Genomic DNA, 13,961 nt, shown 5'->3' with positions numbered 1-13,961 from the left:
ATGAGCATGCAAACATAACATCTTAAATGGTATTAGCAGATTAATTAGTAGATTATTGGTAGAAGGAAAAATATGCTGTTTGTCTTTGTTTGTTGCAATGTGCTGTTAACTTCTCAAATAATGAAACTGCACAGTTCCAGTCAAGCAGTACCTTTATCTGAACCAGAGTTGTCAAACTCATTATAGTTCAGGAGCTACTTACCAACACATTCTATCTCAGGCGAACCAAAACTCTAAAGTTCCTCTTTGTTTCAGAGCAGAGGTAGCAGTGTACTGTGGAAAATAGTTTCATTTCCAAACAACTCTAGTTTAAATTTGGAAACATTCTTGTAGTTTCAACATTATATGATTTTTGACAATGCAAAAGTTCAAAGACCAATTCGTTGCCCATATTTTCTCCTGCAATTCAGTGTAAGTGAAAGTAAAATACATGAGTTGACTTTGTTCTTCATCTGTCAAATTTTCTGAAAGATCCGACATCTTTGGGACTTTTTCCTCTTCAAGTCATTGTTGGATTAACTTGATGCAATTTGAACAGAATATATTGGATGTGGCATGCACATTTTAACAAGTAGAATCTCATAATATGAGCATTCATGCTAAATGCTACATTGCTAGCAGAGAAAATAACCAGCTTGGATCTCAGTGGTGTTATGTTCACTTGTAATGCAATGCAATCTTCAGTAAATACAATAGGAAAGAGCAGTTGACGCCATCAAAGAACTCAAGTAAATATGTAATTTTTTTACATAATCACTGAATTTTGGGGTCCACAACTGACTATTTGTTGGACTGGAGTTGGCTCATGGGCCGTATATTTAGCACGCATAATGTAACAATAGCCATGGTTAGTTTAAACACATTGTGGTCTGTAAAAGAACCTTTTAGAGCACAAAGGTCCACAGCAGGGGAAAAAAAAAAAATCGGATACTCATTAAGCTACAGTTCACTCCAAAGATGAAAGAAACACTCTTCATCGCTATCTCGCCATCAGTCCTTTTGAACTACTCAGTTTCAATTTCTGTAAACACACACACACACACACACACACACACACACACACACACACACACACACACACACACACACACACACTTTTCAACTCAATTGTCAACCTTGAGATCTATTCTATGTAAAACATAATGAACAGAGCACACAATTTCCATTGATATTCAAAGACAAATGGGACAGAAAATACCAGAATAGCCCCACATTTCTACGCAGATAACTGCCGCCTCTTCAGCCGAAGCTGCAGAGTGTCGTCTTTTGAAGGGGAGTGTGAATGTGGAGTTTCTCGAGTGCCATGCTGTCTGTGAATGTCACTCTTCATGCCTTCCATTCCTCAGGAAGGTCAGCATTACCTTTGGTACAAAAAGCAGTCAAGGCTTTCTTTTAGGCTTTATCAGGTATTAGTCATCACACACATTCTCATCCAGTTACACAAGTGTAAATCTAATGTAAGAAAGCTTTGGGCTCTGCCTCAGGCCCAATCTCTCTTTACTGAAGCTTCTCTTGTATAATTTGTGTGTCAGTTTAATTGTGCGTCTGTCTTGGTGAGACGTGGGGAAACTTCTGGCGTTGCAGCTCACTCTGTGAGCGTCTGTACAGGCCTTCAGTTTACACTTGAGTTCATACAGTATGTGCTGCATGACTGTGCGCACCACTCATCGCTTAAGGCTCCCGGGAGGGTCAGCACTTTACCTGCCAATCAAGCCCACACACAGACACACTCATGTACGCAGGTGTGGCTTTGTGCTGCTTCCCCATCTGCGCCGAGGAGCTGAAGTAAGTCAGAGCTCCCTACTGCTGCCATGACTGATGCTAATAAGCTGCTCTACCTCAGCGGGCTACATTTAACTGTCTGCTGAACTTGAGCGCCTACATATTATCTGCCGTGTGCAGAGAGTAACACACGCACAGTCGTGTTCTGTGCCTTTAGTTCTGTACTCTGTATGCAAGACAGTGATAGAACCCTCTTAGGCTTTAGGTAGAGGCTAGAGACCCAACTCGTGCATGTGTTTTGTTGCACCTGATCATCTTGGATAACGAGAATTAAATAATAAGGAATCATACAGGGGTATCCTCTTGCATGGTTTCCAGGATGCTGGCGATGTATGCAATAAATGTTCTGAGGACAATGAAGATCATACCTGTAGTGTCTGAGAAGTTTGGTAAAGTTGCAGTGTTGAGTAAGTATGTGTGCTTTTGTGTGTAAAACTAACTAATATTTAAAAATGGTAACCAAAAACAAAAGTTTAAGTGCTTTTTTTTCCTTCATTTATTTTATTTTTTTTATTTAACCTTTATTTAACCAGGAGAATCCCATTGAGATTAAGAACCTCTTTTTCAAGGGAGTCCTGGCCAAGAGGCAGCAAATTTACAACTGTTACAATAAAAACATACGAACAATATCCATATCAAATTACATAAAACAATTACAATTTAAAGAGTCCATTTCAAGTGCTCTCAGTCTGGCTTTAAATTTTTTCAATGGGATAAGCTCAGTTAATCTCCAGTTTTTGTGCAACATATTCCATGTAGTGGGAGCAGAGTGGATGAAAGCTCTTTTCCCCAGTTCTGTTCGGGCAAAAGGAACACACCTTTTCATATTCATATTCATATTACAAATTGTGTCCTAAATAGTTACTGAAAGAGTCTTAAACAAGAGATTGATTATTGAAGGTGTCTGGAGTCCTTCATAAAAATAATGAAATACTTGTATGCAGAGAAATTATCCCACAAACATGACAACTGTAAGTTGTTCCTCTAGGTTTCTTGTTCAGTACATCAGACCTGAGCCTCCTCAAAAAATAGATGTCTTTGGCCCTTCAGTGTAAAAGCCCCTTCAGTGTTCCTCCCAGTCCAGTTTGTGTAAAATTCATTGATCAGATAGCCTTTCACTCTGCTTCATTCAAGTGTTAGGCTTTCATAGTTTTCCATTTTTAAATTTGTGGATGGAACTTAATAATTGATATTCACAATTCACACATATGGTAGTCATGAAGTGCTTCGAGAGGCCGGGTGAGACATATCAAAAATCCATTGACGGTGCTGTGGACCCCATCAATACGCCTACAGGAAGAACCGCTCCACCGATGACGCCATTTCATCAGTGGTCCACACCGCCCTCACACATCTGCAGGCAGAAGCTCCTCCTCCTTCACTCTCAGCACTGGCTCACCACAGGGCCGTGTGTTGAGCCCCCTCCTGTTCACGCTGCTGACGTACGACTGCTTGTCATGGACGACACAGCACTCGTGGGGACGCATCACCAACAACGATGAGTCCAATTACAGAGAGGAAGTGGAACACCTGGTGGAGTGGTGCTGAGAGAACAATGTGGGGAAAAACCAAGGAGATGGTGGTGGAGGCCAGGAAGGGCAGGGACCGTCTCTCTACCCTGCACATCGAAGGAGCAGCTGTGGAAGTGGTCTCCAGTTTACAGATACATGGGTATGCAGATAACCAATGACTGGTCAGGAAGGCCCACCAGTGCCTCTATTTCTTAAGGAAGTTATGGGAAGCTGGACTCAGGAGCTCTGTCCTGACAAGCTTCTGCGGCTGTGTAGTGGAGATCATCCTCCATGTGGCACGGCAGCTGCACTGCAGCTGAGAGGACGGCTCTGCAGAGGGTGGGTAAGGCAGCAGAGGACTGTGGGGAGCAGGCTTCCAGTCATCGTAGACCTTTACACCTCACGATGCAGGGGGAGGGCCCTCTTCATCATGGGCTCCACCCATCCTGCTCACAGACTGCTCCAGCCCCTCCCCTCAGGCCGGCGGCTGAGGTGCATCCAGAGTCAGACCACCAGGCTCAGAAACAGCTTCTCCCCTGAAGCTGTCAGACTGCTGAACTTGAGTCGTGATCTGCAAACTCCCACTTCTCTCTCCTCACTTCACATGCACTTAATCCACTAAGGCACAGTATCTAATTCACATAGATATTCATTTTTAGGTGGATTTTGCACGTGTTTTTAGTATCTAAAAAGCTAATTTCAGCCACTATTTAACTCTTTATATTGTTGTCTTTACTTTTTCGTACCATTAACATGGAGATGTAAGCTGGAATGACAAAGGACCCTTGAACATGTTTCTTTTGATGTTTCAAAACAGCAGGAGAAATGCAATCATTGTATGCTGCTGTTTGGCAGGAGGGAATCAGTCATGAGAACATCACTGCATTGCTGCTTCTTTCATTTTCTTAATTCTCTCATTTAACTAATCAACTTTCCACCTTCAAAAGAAACTCATGTTGATTAGTTCAATGGAGTTGTTTGGGTGTGTCTGTTAATGATAGCCTCTGCTATGTTAAAAGGTTTCATGTGGCATCACTAAGATGAGCAGCTATACTGAGGCTCAAGCTTTAGTGGAAAATAAAAATCATGAAAGTATTATATATCAAAAGGTAAAATAAGTAAATGGACTGTATGGGCATGTTGTGTTTACCAATAATATTCCATGTTTGTATCTTGATAGATAAGCTGGTCAGTGCAAAGCAGCAAAGAACAGACAGCACAACAAAGCCTTGCACTTGTTTTCATGTTTGTGTGTATGAGTGTGTATTCTTGCATTGGTTAATTAGTGTTTACAGCGTTGTTCTGTTGCCACTAAAACTAGAGCAGCGATAAAATACCCTAATTGCCCTCATAGTGCCTGCCTTGAGATAAAGAGGGACAGAAAGTAAGAAGGGATGTAATGAGTGTAAAAGGGATGAGATACGATTCTGTTTTCTAATGATTATTGGGCCCCGTAAAACAGAAACAAAGAAGATTCGGCTTTTTTTTCTAACCTCATTTTTAAATGTCACATTGATGCCATTTTCAGATACATTAATTTCTTTTACTTAATGTCTGGTAAATCTGTGCTGGAAATTTTCTCAGTCTCAGCTTTCATTTAGTTTGCTTGTTTCGTTTATTGAGTTGTTAACTGAGATTTGCTTTAGATGTAAGGAACAGCCCATAAGCACAATTCATACTGTTGTCTTATGTACCGGGATAATAGTAGAAAAGTCAAACAGGCTCAACTATATTGGTTTACTTACATTAACTTGTGCTTTCACTTGTTGAATTTATCTATACTTTTGAAAGACTTGAACATAACCTGAGTGAGGGGCAGAGATCTGGAAGGTTACAGTTGAGTGGTCCATTGCTGATCAATACCTGGGTAATGGGGATCACTCAAAACTTGATTCATTGATGTATAGATTATTGTCATTGAAGTGTTGTCTTTGATAAGCAGCTGCTTCATTTATAATACTCACGTTAGCAGATAAATCACTGCTACTTCCACCAATATGATCTGGGTAGAAGTAAAACCCAGTCATCCGCAGGAAGCACAGCGTGGCTTTGACTTGTTCTGCTTATGACCTTAAGCATATATTAACAGTAAATATATTCACGGAGAGCTGCAGTGATGCTCACCCTTTATAGTCAGAAGGTAGTGAGTTTGGACCGGGCTTTTCGGTGTTTGCATTCCATGTGTGTGTGTTTCTCCGGTTTCCTCCATCGGTCCAAGGACATGCATTGGTCTGAAAGTGTGAGTCTGAATGTGTATGACTAGTCAGCTGACGAGGGTATACTCTGCATTCGCCCTCAGTTTGTTCAGATCAACGTCGGCGCCCTCCGACTGTTCATCGGATAAAACCGCATTGGAAGATGGTAGAGGGTATGGGGAGGTTTCACAGGTTAACCTATGTGAAACTTGGGTTCATCATCTTTGACTTTAGCAGTGAGAAATGGATAAGCTGTTAACTGTAGATATGGAATGATGATGATTTCCAGTGATAATTCATCTAGAATAATGCTCTCCCTGTTTCGACTGGAGTGTGTTGCAGAGTCCTGTTTGATTAGCTTTAATCGGTTCTGCCTCCAAGATGAGAGGTGATACAACTTTGACACATATAGAAGGTCTAGTTACCTTTGAGACGGCAATGAATGAATGTGCTTTAGTTTTATTTTGAGCATGTAAAAACAAAAAAGGAATCAGAGAAAAGAAGAGGACAGAAAAAGAATCTAAGTTATCAATATCGAAGAGACAACAAAATCGTTGTCAGTCACATATTACCTTTACGAAAAGGAAGGATGGAGAGTCTTTACAATCAATCTACAAGAAGAAGAAACAACTGTGAGAGTGAATAAATAACAATCTGTCTTTATGGACTCCTGAAGGAAAATGTGTATTCAAGCACAGTTTAAAGCCACATTTCTTTAGTGAGACTTCTGTTCAAATGCCGAGTGATCTGCTCTGTCTTTTTTTTCCTCAGTGTCAATACAGTATTATTCAAAATGTCATTTTTGTCTATTTATGTATCAGTGGATGGCATATTTAACAGTCCGGGCACAGGCAGTGTAGCTGGCTCCATCTAGCTCTGTCAGACATTTGTAGCAGCTCTGCAGGCTGACACATTTCGTGTGTGTGTATGTGTATGTGTATGTGCGTGTGTGTGTATGAGAGATAATATTTGTATTTGTCCCTAACGTATGCACCTATATCCATTTTTTTGCTCGGGGAGACAGACACACTGTGTTACTGTATGGCCATAGATGTGCGTGCGTATATGCCATGGCACCAAACACCTTCCATATTGGATGTGTTTGTGTGTCAGGATTCACTCAGGCCTTGGAGGTTCCCCTTGTCATGCATTCTGAAATTTGCCCTGTGGCTGTTCCACTGAACAGCTGCTCTCCTCAAAGGCTGTCTCGTATCTTCTGCTCTTATTCCTCTAAAGAGTTCTCTCTCTGCTTCTGTCTCTTCCTCTTTCCCCTTTTCAGAGTTTATTCAGTGTCTGTCACAGTACCATAAAGGAATCTACATGGACATGCACCTGTGCACCTCTCAGCTTTCATTGCACAGTACAAACCAGTGTTTTTCTCCCTGCGAGTCTTATGTTTAAAATCAGCTCACATGAGGATGCTGTCAGTCAACTGCATCTGCCCACTTCTTCTATATTGGAGAACATCTTCCTATGGAAAACTTTCATTTTAAAAAGTACATCTAAGTTACAGATTGAAGTTAGCAGACACTGTCTCAGCCATAAACCTGATATATTCAAATCTTTATAACAGTGTTTTTGTTTCTGCAGCGGTTGGTGTAATGGAACTTGCCTGAAAAAGAAACAATTTCCCTAGTTCAGTTATTAGGGTGTTTCTGCGGGACTCTTCTGGTAGCAAAAATAAAGTATGATTTGTATGACTATTTACTGTTGATATTTAGGCTGTTTTTACCACAAACTGTGTCACAGCCTGGTGGAATTTCATGTGTGGTCTCCTCAGTGAGTGAAAATGGTGTCGGCGGTTCCACCAGGTTTGGCTCAGAGCCAATGGCACCCTGCCTGTCATTCTCCAGAATGCAAGAGAAAACTTAAACACGCTCCATTCACATTAAACAGCGAGGTTTCTCTCACTGTGAAAGACTTAACAGTAGCCCATAATCAGCTGTTTGAGAAGTAAATTCTCAATCGATGTGGGATCATCTCTTAAGACTTTCTAAGACAGAGGAAAGAGTTGATTATTCCTTCGTCTTCAGAGGCCCTGGAGCTAAAGCTTGAATGCTAAGAGCAAAACATATGTTGAACCAATTCTCAGTACTTATATGATCCTATTGTAAAATTCTCTGAAATATAAATTAAAGAATTGTCACAGACTGCCTCACAACAGTATGCTTCCGTAGTTATAGTTTAATTGGGTCAGATAAAAGTGATGGCTCGTCTAATGAAGAATAAAATCCAATGACAAAGTGACCCGAATGGTTGTTGTTTCCTATCAATAAAGAGACAATATGTCACTGCAATAAATCAAACCAAATCAAAGCTTAAAGTCCTTTATTTCCCCCCCCCCCATCACATTCAATTCCCTGCTTTTAAAGTGATACAAACTGAATATTGATTAATTTGCGAAGAGCTGAATTGCTGTGGCTGGTAATATAAGGCACTAATGGGTCTATTGGTCCAGAGAGCGCTGAGAACCTCTGACTCCTCAGATCGGAACACTCTCGGATTTACTGATAGTCTTTATAGGTGTCTGCTGCCTCCTTCATTTGTCTCTCTCTTCTCCTTTGTGATTTTTTTTTTTCTGACATGTTTTCAAAATATTTCTCTTTTTGCCCAGTTTTTCGTCCCCTCTCCAGCAATGTCAGCCCTGTTCCCGTCACCCACCCAGCCACCCCCCACCCCTTACCTCGCTTTTCAATTAGAGAGAGAAAAAAAAATGGAAGTGAAACATGACAATGAGGCATTTTTCTATCTCTGCCCGGCGAATGGAAGCAAGCTATTGAATACTGGATGAGAGCAGAGAATAAAGAGGGGAAGCGGGCAAGCTGGTGGCTGCTATGTGATGGAAGTGACACTTTCCTCTCTTCAGCGTGGCACAAAACAGCGAGCACGCCATTGCTCGTCCTCCGCGCCTCAATTTTTCATCATATCCAACACTCCGTTCTATCTTTCATCGTTGCCACCTTCTCTAAATTCTCTTTTACCTGTCCGCCGCACCTTCTAATCTCAATCTCCATGTGCTCCTGACAAACTCTGTTCCCGTCTACTTCCCCATCCCCCACCCCACTTCATGAGCTCTTTAGATTTTTAATGAGCCTATATTTAGCCTTGCTGGATAGGAGGAATGTTTCTGAACAGCATTTGTGCGATCACCTTGGACATTTTTGCCCATCTGCCACATGCAGTTTATTTTGAACTCCTTCATCCTTACCTTGTGCCTATTCCCTCTATCAGTCTTTTCCTCGCAGATATTCATTATGACGTATTGGATGCGTTAGGGGAATAATGAAGGTCAAATATACTTGTATGTGAACAGTAATAGGATTTGTCCATCAGGAATGTCTCTTCCTGCTCTAATTTTGTGTGTTTGTGTGTGTAGGGAAGCCTGCATGAACATCCATACTTTAAATTAATCTCTGAAGGTAGAGATTTGAGAAACATACATCCTCAATATTGTTTAGATTCCTCATTTTTATGCTCTTTCCTACATCTATTTAAGAACAATCATCCTCGAAAGAAAGAGGAAAAATCAACCGATGAGGAGAAAAACAACTGCCTCAGGTATTTCAACACGGTACTCAAAAATAAGAGTGTAGGAAAAAATAAGACATTGTTTGGAGAGGGAAATTACCTTTTTTTTAATAAATTATGAGACGAAATCAACTTCAATGATCAAATACCTTAATCATGTGAGCGCTTCGTGTAAAATATCGTAAGGATGAATTGAAAACTAACATTTTCCATAATGTAAGAGTGTTAGACATTTTAAAAGAATAACAAAATAATTACTGGCACTTTTATGATCACCCCTCATGCGGCTGGAAGAAACACCTGCAGTTCTGATACTGTAATCGATAGAAATAAAAGTATCAGAGTGTTTGTGAAAACCAACATTACCCATGACGGAGAAGTCACGACACTATCATGGAAACTGTTGGCACTGAACCGCAGACTGGCTCCTTTGGCTCACACTGACAAATTAGTGTCAGGTGGAAGCTGAAATAAAACACAATGCCAGGAAATACACACACACACACGCACATACACACACACACACGCACGGAAAACTGTGGAAAGAAAAGAGGCATAAATGGTCCCGAGAAAAAGAACAGATTCCATGCTTTTCTCAGCTGGTGAAACTGTTACTCTGCTGATCGGCGCCGTTTCATTAAACTTTAAAGACAGCTTGCTGTCAGGCGGCAGTTCCTTTATCACCTTTTAGTTGGTGCATGGACGCATTTGCCTCACCTCTGACCACCATCTTATTTGTCTACAGCCTGGCTCCACTCCTCCCAGCTGTTTTATTTGTCCTTTAACCCCTAAGATCAGCCTCTCCATTCATCACCTCCTATATATACACACCCTGTTTGTTGCAGCAGTGCAGCAGAACGTCTGACCTGGCAGATCCCCTGTTCATGGACTGTCTCTGTACATTTCTGAAACAGCTGCTCGGAAAGGCCTCTTTTTTTTTGTGACAAATTATTTAACTTTCTTCTCGATTAGAGCTTGTCTCCTCCATATGCAGCTTTTTGTTAACCACTGTTTTTATTCGAGATCCCTTTATCCTCATTTTCCTGCTCGTCTGCTTAACTGATTATTGACTGTTGTTCTTAAGTCTTAATAAACATTTTTTTTAACAATACCTCATGAAAAAAGCCTAATAATGAGAAAAAGAATAATGACCAATGATGGTGAAAGTGCTGCACAGCATGCACAATTATAATAATCAACAAATTAATTCACACAGGCTTACTCTTATTGTAAACAAAACAATTAACTTGTTTTTTTTTTTAGATCCAACAAATTAAAATCAGGATTTCATTCTCTCATGGCAAATAGCAACTTTTGACTTAATTTAAATTTAGATGAGCAAAGCAAACCTTTCTCCTGCACGATATAGTCAAATGTATTGGAGGTTATATTATAATTTAGGTTTATTCTGCTTCTGTTATCCCTCCCTCACCGTCATTTCCCCTGTTTTTTCTTCCATTGATTCAAAGATGGTCAGGTGTGACCAAGGACAGAGTCTGACCTCCTGGAAGTGGCATGAATCCAGCATGTCCGCAGTCACCTCTAATCAGGAAAGGGAAGGGCTCCTTTTATGATATATCATCACACTGCAAGAATATGCGCGTGTGTGTGTGTGTATGTCGACATGATGTGGGACACACTTTCATGTCTCTGTGTGTGTATGTGTGTGCGCGAGATAGAGGACGATAACAGGTGATCAGGAAACTGGGAACTCCAGGAAATTCCTCGGGGCATGGGAGAGAGCAGCTACAGGAATGTGCGCCGAAAACAAACATGTTCAGATGAACCCGCAAAGATACTCACATGCAAGCTCGCATGCACAACTACACACACACACACACACACACACACACGCAGTATTAAGTCATTTATAGTGACATGATTGCATCAGATGATTACAAGTGATTTGTTGGCTTCACATCAAGTATGGAAATTTCCTTCGCGTATGGGAAACATCCTAAAGCTACTGTCTTGGGTGGATGTTCGATTTCTTCACATTCATTGTCATGTTCAAAGAACTGGTTTGAGATAATTATAGCTTTTGCAGCATTGTGAATTATTCTGCTTGAAGTATCCATCAGAGGGCCGGTCAGCTGTGGACATGAAGGGGTGGACATGGCCGGCAACAATATTCAACTCCGCTCTGATGTTTGAATTATAATCAGTTGTTTCCCAGAGAAATTATCCCGTTACCCATTACACAACCAGCAGCAGATAGAATTATTGATACAGCGCATGCAGGCTTTCATGCTGTTCCTGCCAAATGCTGACCGCTGTAGTCTACCCGTGTCTGATCTGCTTCAGAGTCCGTTGTGTTGTATCAGAGATTTTCAGCTTTATCCCCTGGCTGAAACAAGTGGATATTTTAGATACTGTTGTCTTTCTGTCATCTTCTTCCTCTGACCTTTGGTATCAAGAAAGCTTCTCAACCCAGAGAACTGCTGCGGTTTTATTTTTTATTTTTTGTATTTCACCATTTTCTGCAAACCCCCAGAGACAGTTGTCAACAAGGTTCATACACCAAACACATCAGCAGGTCCACCAGCCCTTGTCTATTACGTCAATGCAGCAGGTGATTGTGATCATGTGATTAGATGAGCAGATTATTTGCAAAAAAATCCACATTTCAGCAAATAAAAAAAAGTAAGGAATTATACAGTTTTATGAAGATCTGTTTGCAAAAACAGAGGAAAATATCCGTAGTTCAGAATTTATTTATATATCATCAGCTATAGAATACTGGTTAGTACACATGAGTCACATTGAAAGGAGCTCATTCAATTCCATGTTTGGAGGTCTTTCAGTGGAGAGTTTGAATGCTTCCGTGTGTATTTGAAGTTTCTTTCAAGGTAAATGCAATGAATTGGTGCCTCTAAATTCAGTGATGGAGTGATGGGCCCTGTCTTTACTTTGTCTGCTGGGATCGAACCTATGGTGGGTTACTTAAGGGATGGATGGATGGAAAGTGTATAATCACCTGTCACGTTTTTTTTTTTTTTTTTTTTTTTTTGTCTCTATAATCTGCATATGAAAGAAGTCTTTTTCCACAATCTTCTGAGTGGAGTGGATTGGCTTTTCAAGCCCAAGGCTGATGGTATCATTCTCCATCTCACCCTCTCCATGTGTCATTAGGCCAGACACTGAACTATACAAGACCCCAACTTGAATGCAATAGAGTAATTTGGGGCCTTGCATTGCAAATTACAGTCTCTGGAATTCACTTACTGTATATAATGATTAGATTCAGGTCTGCTGAAGCAGGACGACGTCTAAAATATTCAGGATCAAGACGGCTATCTGCAACTGCACCACAAAATGCCACTGCTCTCTGATCGCTGGTTCTTCAACTCTACAGAGGGAGTGAAACATGTCAGTATTCACATTTACACATGCAGAAACCCACAAAGAGTCAGTAAATCATGATGATACTTTAAGAGGCATTGTAATTTCCAAGACATTTAATTTCGAGGAAAATAAAAAAAACAAATGAGAATCCGATAGAAAAATAAATAAAACTAAAGCTTCTGGGATGTTTGAGTGTCAGTCTGTCTGAGCTTTAATACACAAAGCCCTGCTTGTTGTCACAGCAGCTGAGTTAGTCCGTAAGCTGTTTGTGACTTAACACAAACAGTAATTTCACTTCACAGTGTATCTAAATTCAGCTTGCTTGTTATCTCGGCGAAAGACACAACCGGATTCTCCGACTTCAAAAAATGTCACTTCAAGACACTTTGCTCCTGCTGCGCGGTTCACACAACTAAAAAAGCTCCTTTGAAGCTACAATCATTCTCTATCTTAAGGATGTGGATTGTGGAACCACAAATGTCAGTCCACAGATGTGGGGTGAGGATGGTGTAAGATTGTAGCAGGAGTGGAAGTGGACGTAACAAAACCACTTCCATTTCTCCCGTTTGAAAATCCAACTGGTTTAGCGGCGAGTAATGCCTCACCAAGCCAGAGGCATTGCTTTTGGGAAATAAATCCCAGCAGCTTCACAGTCGTCCAGTCAAGTTTAAATTGATTTTCATCTTCAAAAATAGCCCGTTTTGTTGTTATTGACATTTTAGTTTAACATTCTTAATCATGACAAAACCAAATATGTTGAGATGTTTTTAGGATGTGCTTGATTTATGATGAAATTATCAGCTCATACAACACCTAGAGACACAAGCATGCCGCATGTCCCGCTTCAGTTACACACACACACACACACACACACACACACACACACAAACAGTGTTCTGGCAGAGTGATATAGCTCATAATCAATCAGAAATATGAGTGTTGTTTCGAAGTTCGCATTGAACTATATTAAAAAAATATATTTTCTGTAATATTGGCAGGAATAGTGAAGACGGGGATGCAAATGTACCACAGGGCGCAATCTCTCAAATAGCAATCCATAAAGAAATCCATAAATAATCAAAGTGATGAGGAGTGTATGGATCGGCGCTGAAGATATCCAAATCAATAGTAATGATTTCATTTCGTGTTCAAGAGACGACCTGTCCCAACCCATCTAATCTGCAGTTTCACAGCCTCAGTATGAATGACAATGCCTTCATGTTCTTAGGTCAAATACTCTCTGCCAGAGCTGTGATCTCCTAAAGATCAAATGACCACACAGACGGGGGCAACAAGTAGAGTTCTGCACCTGCAGAAAGGAGATATGAGCATGTAGAGGTATGGCGAGGTATGAGGGAGAGTTCAGGGTGCAGAACTCAGCAGCTGTCTGCAGGAGAGGGAGAATACTGATGAGACGGAAACAGACAAATGGTGTGTGAGAGGAAGAGAGGAGGGGAGAGACGGGGAGCGAGGGGAAGATGACAGAAAGCAGGGGGAGGTAATGGTGGTGAAGAAAGGGAGATAAATGGTATGAGAAAGTTAATAACGAGCATTGTGGTTCCTCAGCTCAGAGTGGAGAGAATAGTAGAACAGAGGAGGA

Source organism: Salarias fasciatus, chromosome 14 (genome assembly GCF_902148845.1).
Source record: "Salarias fasciatus chromosome 14, fSalaFa1.1, whole genome shotgun sequence".
NCBI classification, from domain to species: domain Eukaryota; kingdom Metazoa; phylum Chordata; class Actinopteri; order Blenniiformes; family Blenniidae; genus Salarias; species Salarias fasciatus.
The sequence above is the reverse complement of the archived record's forward strand: the minus strand, read 5'-3'. Positions refer to the sequence as shown.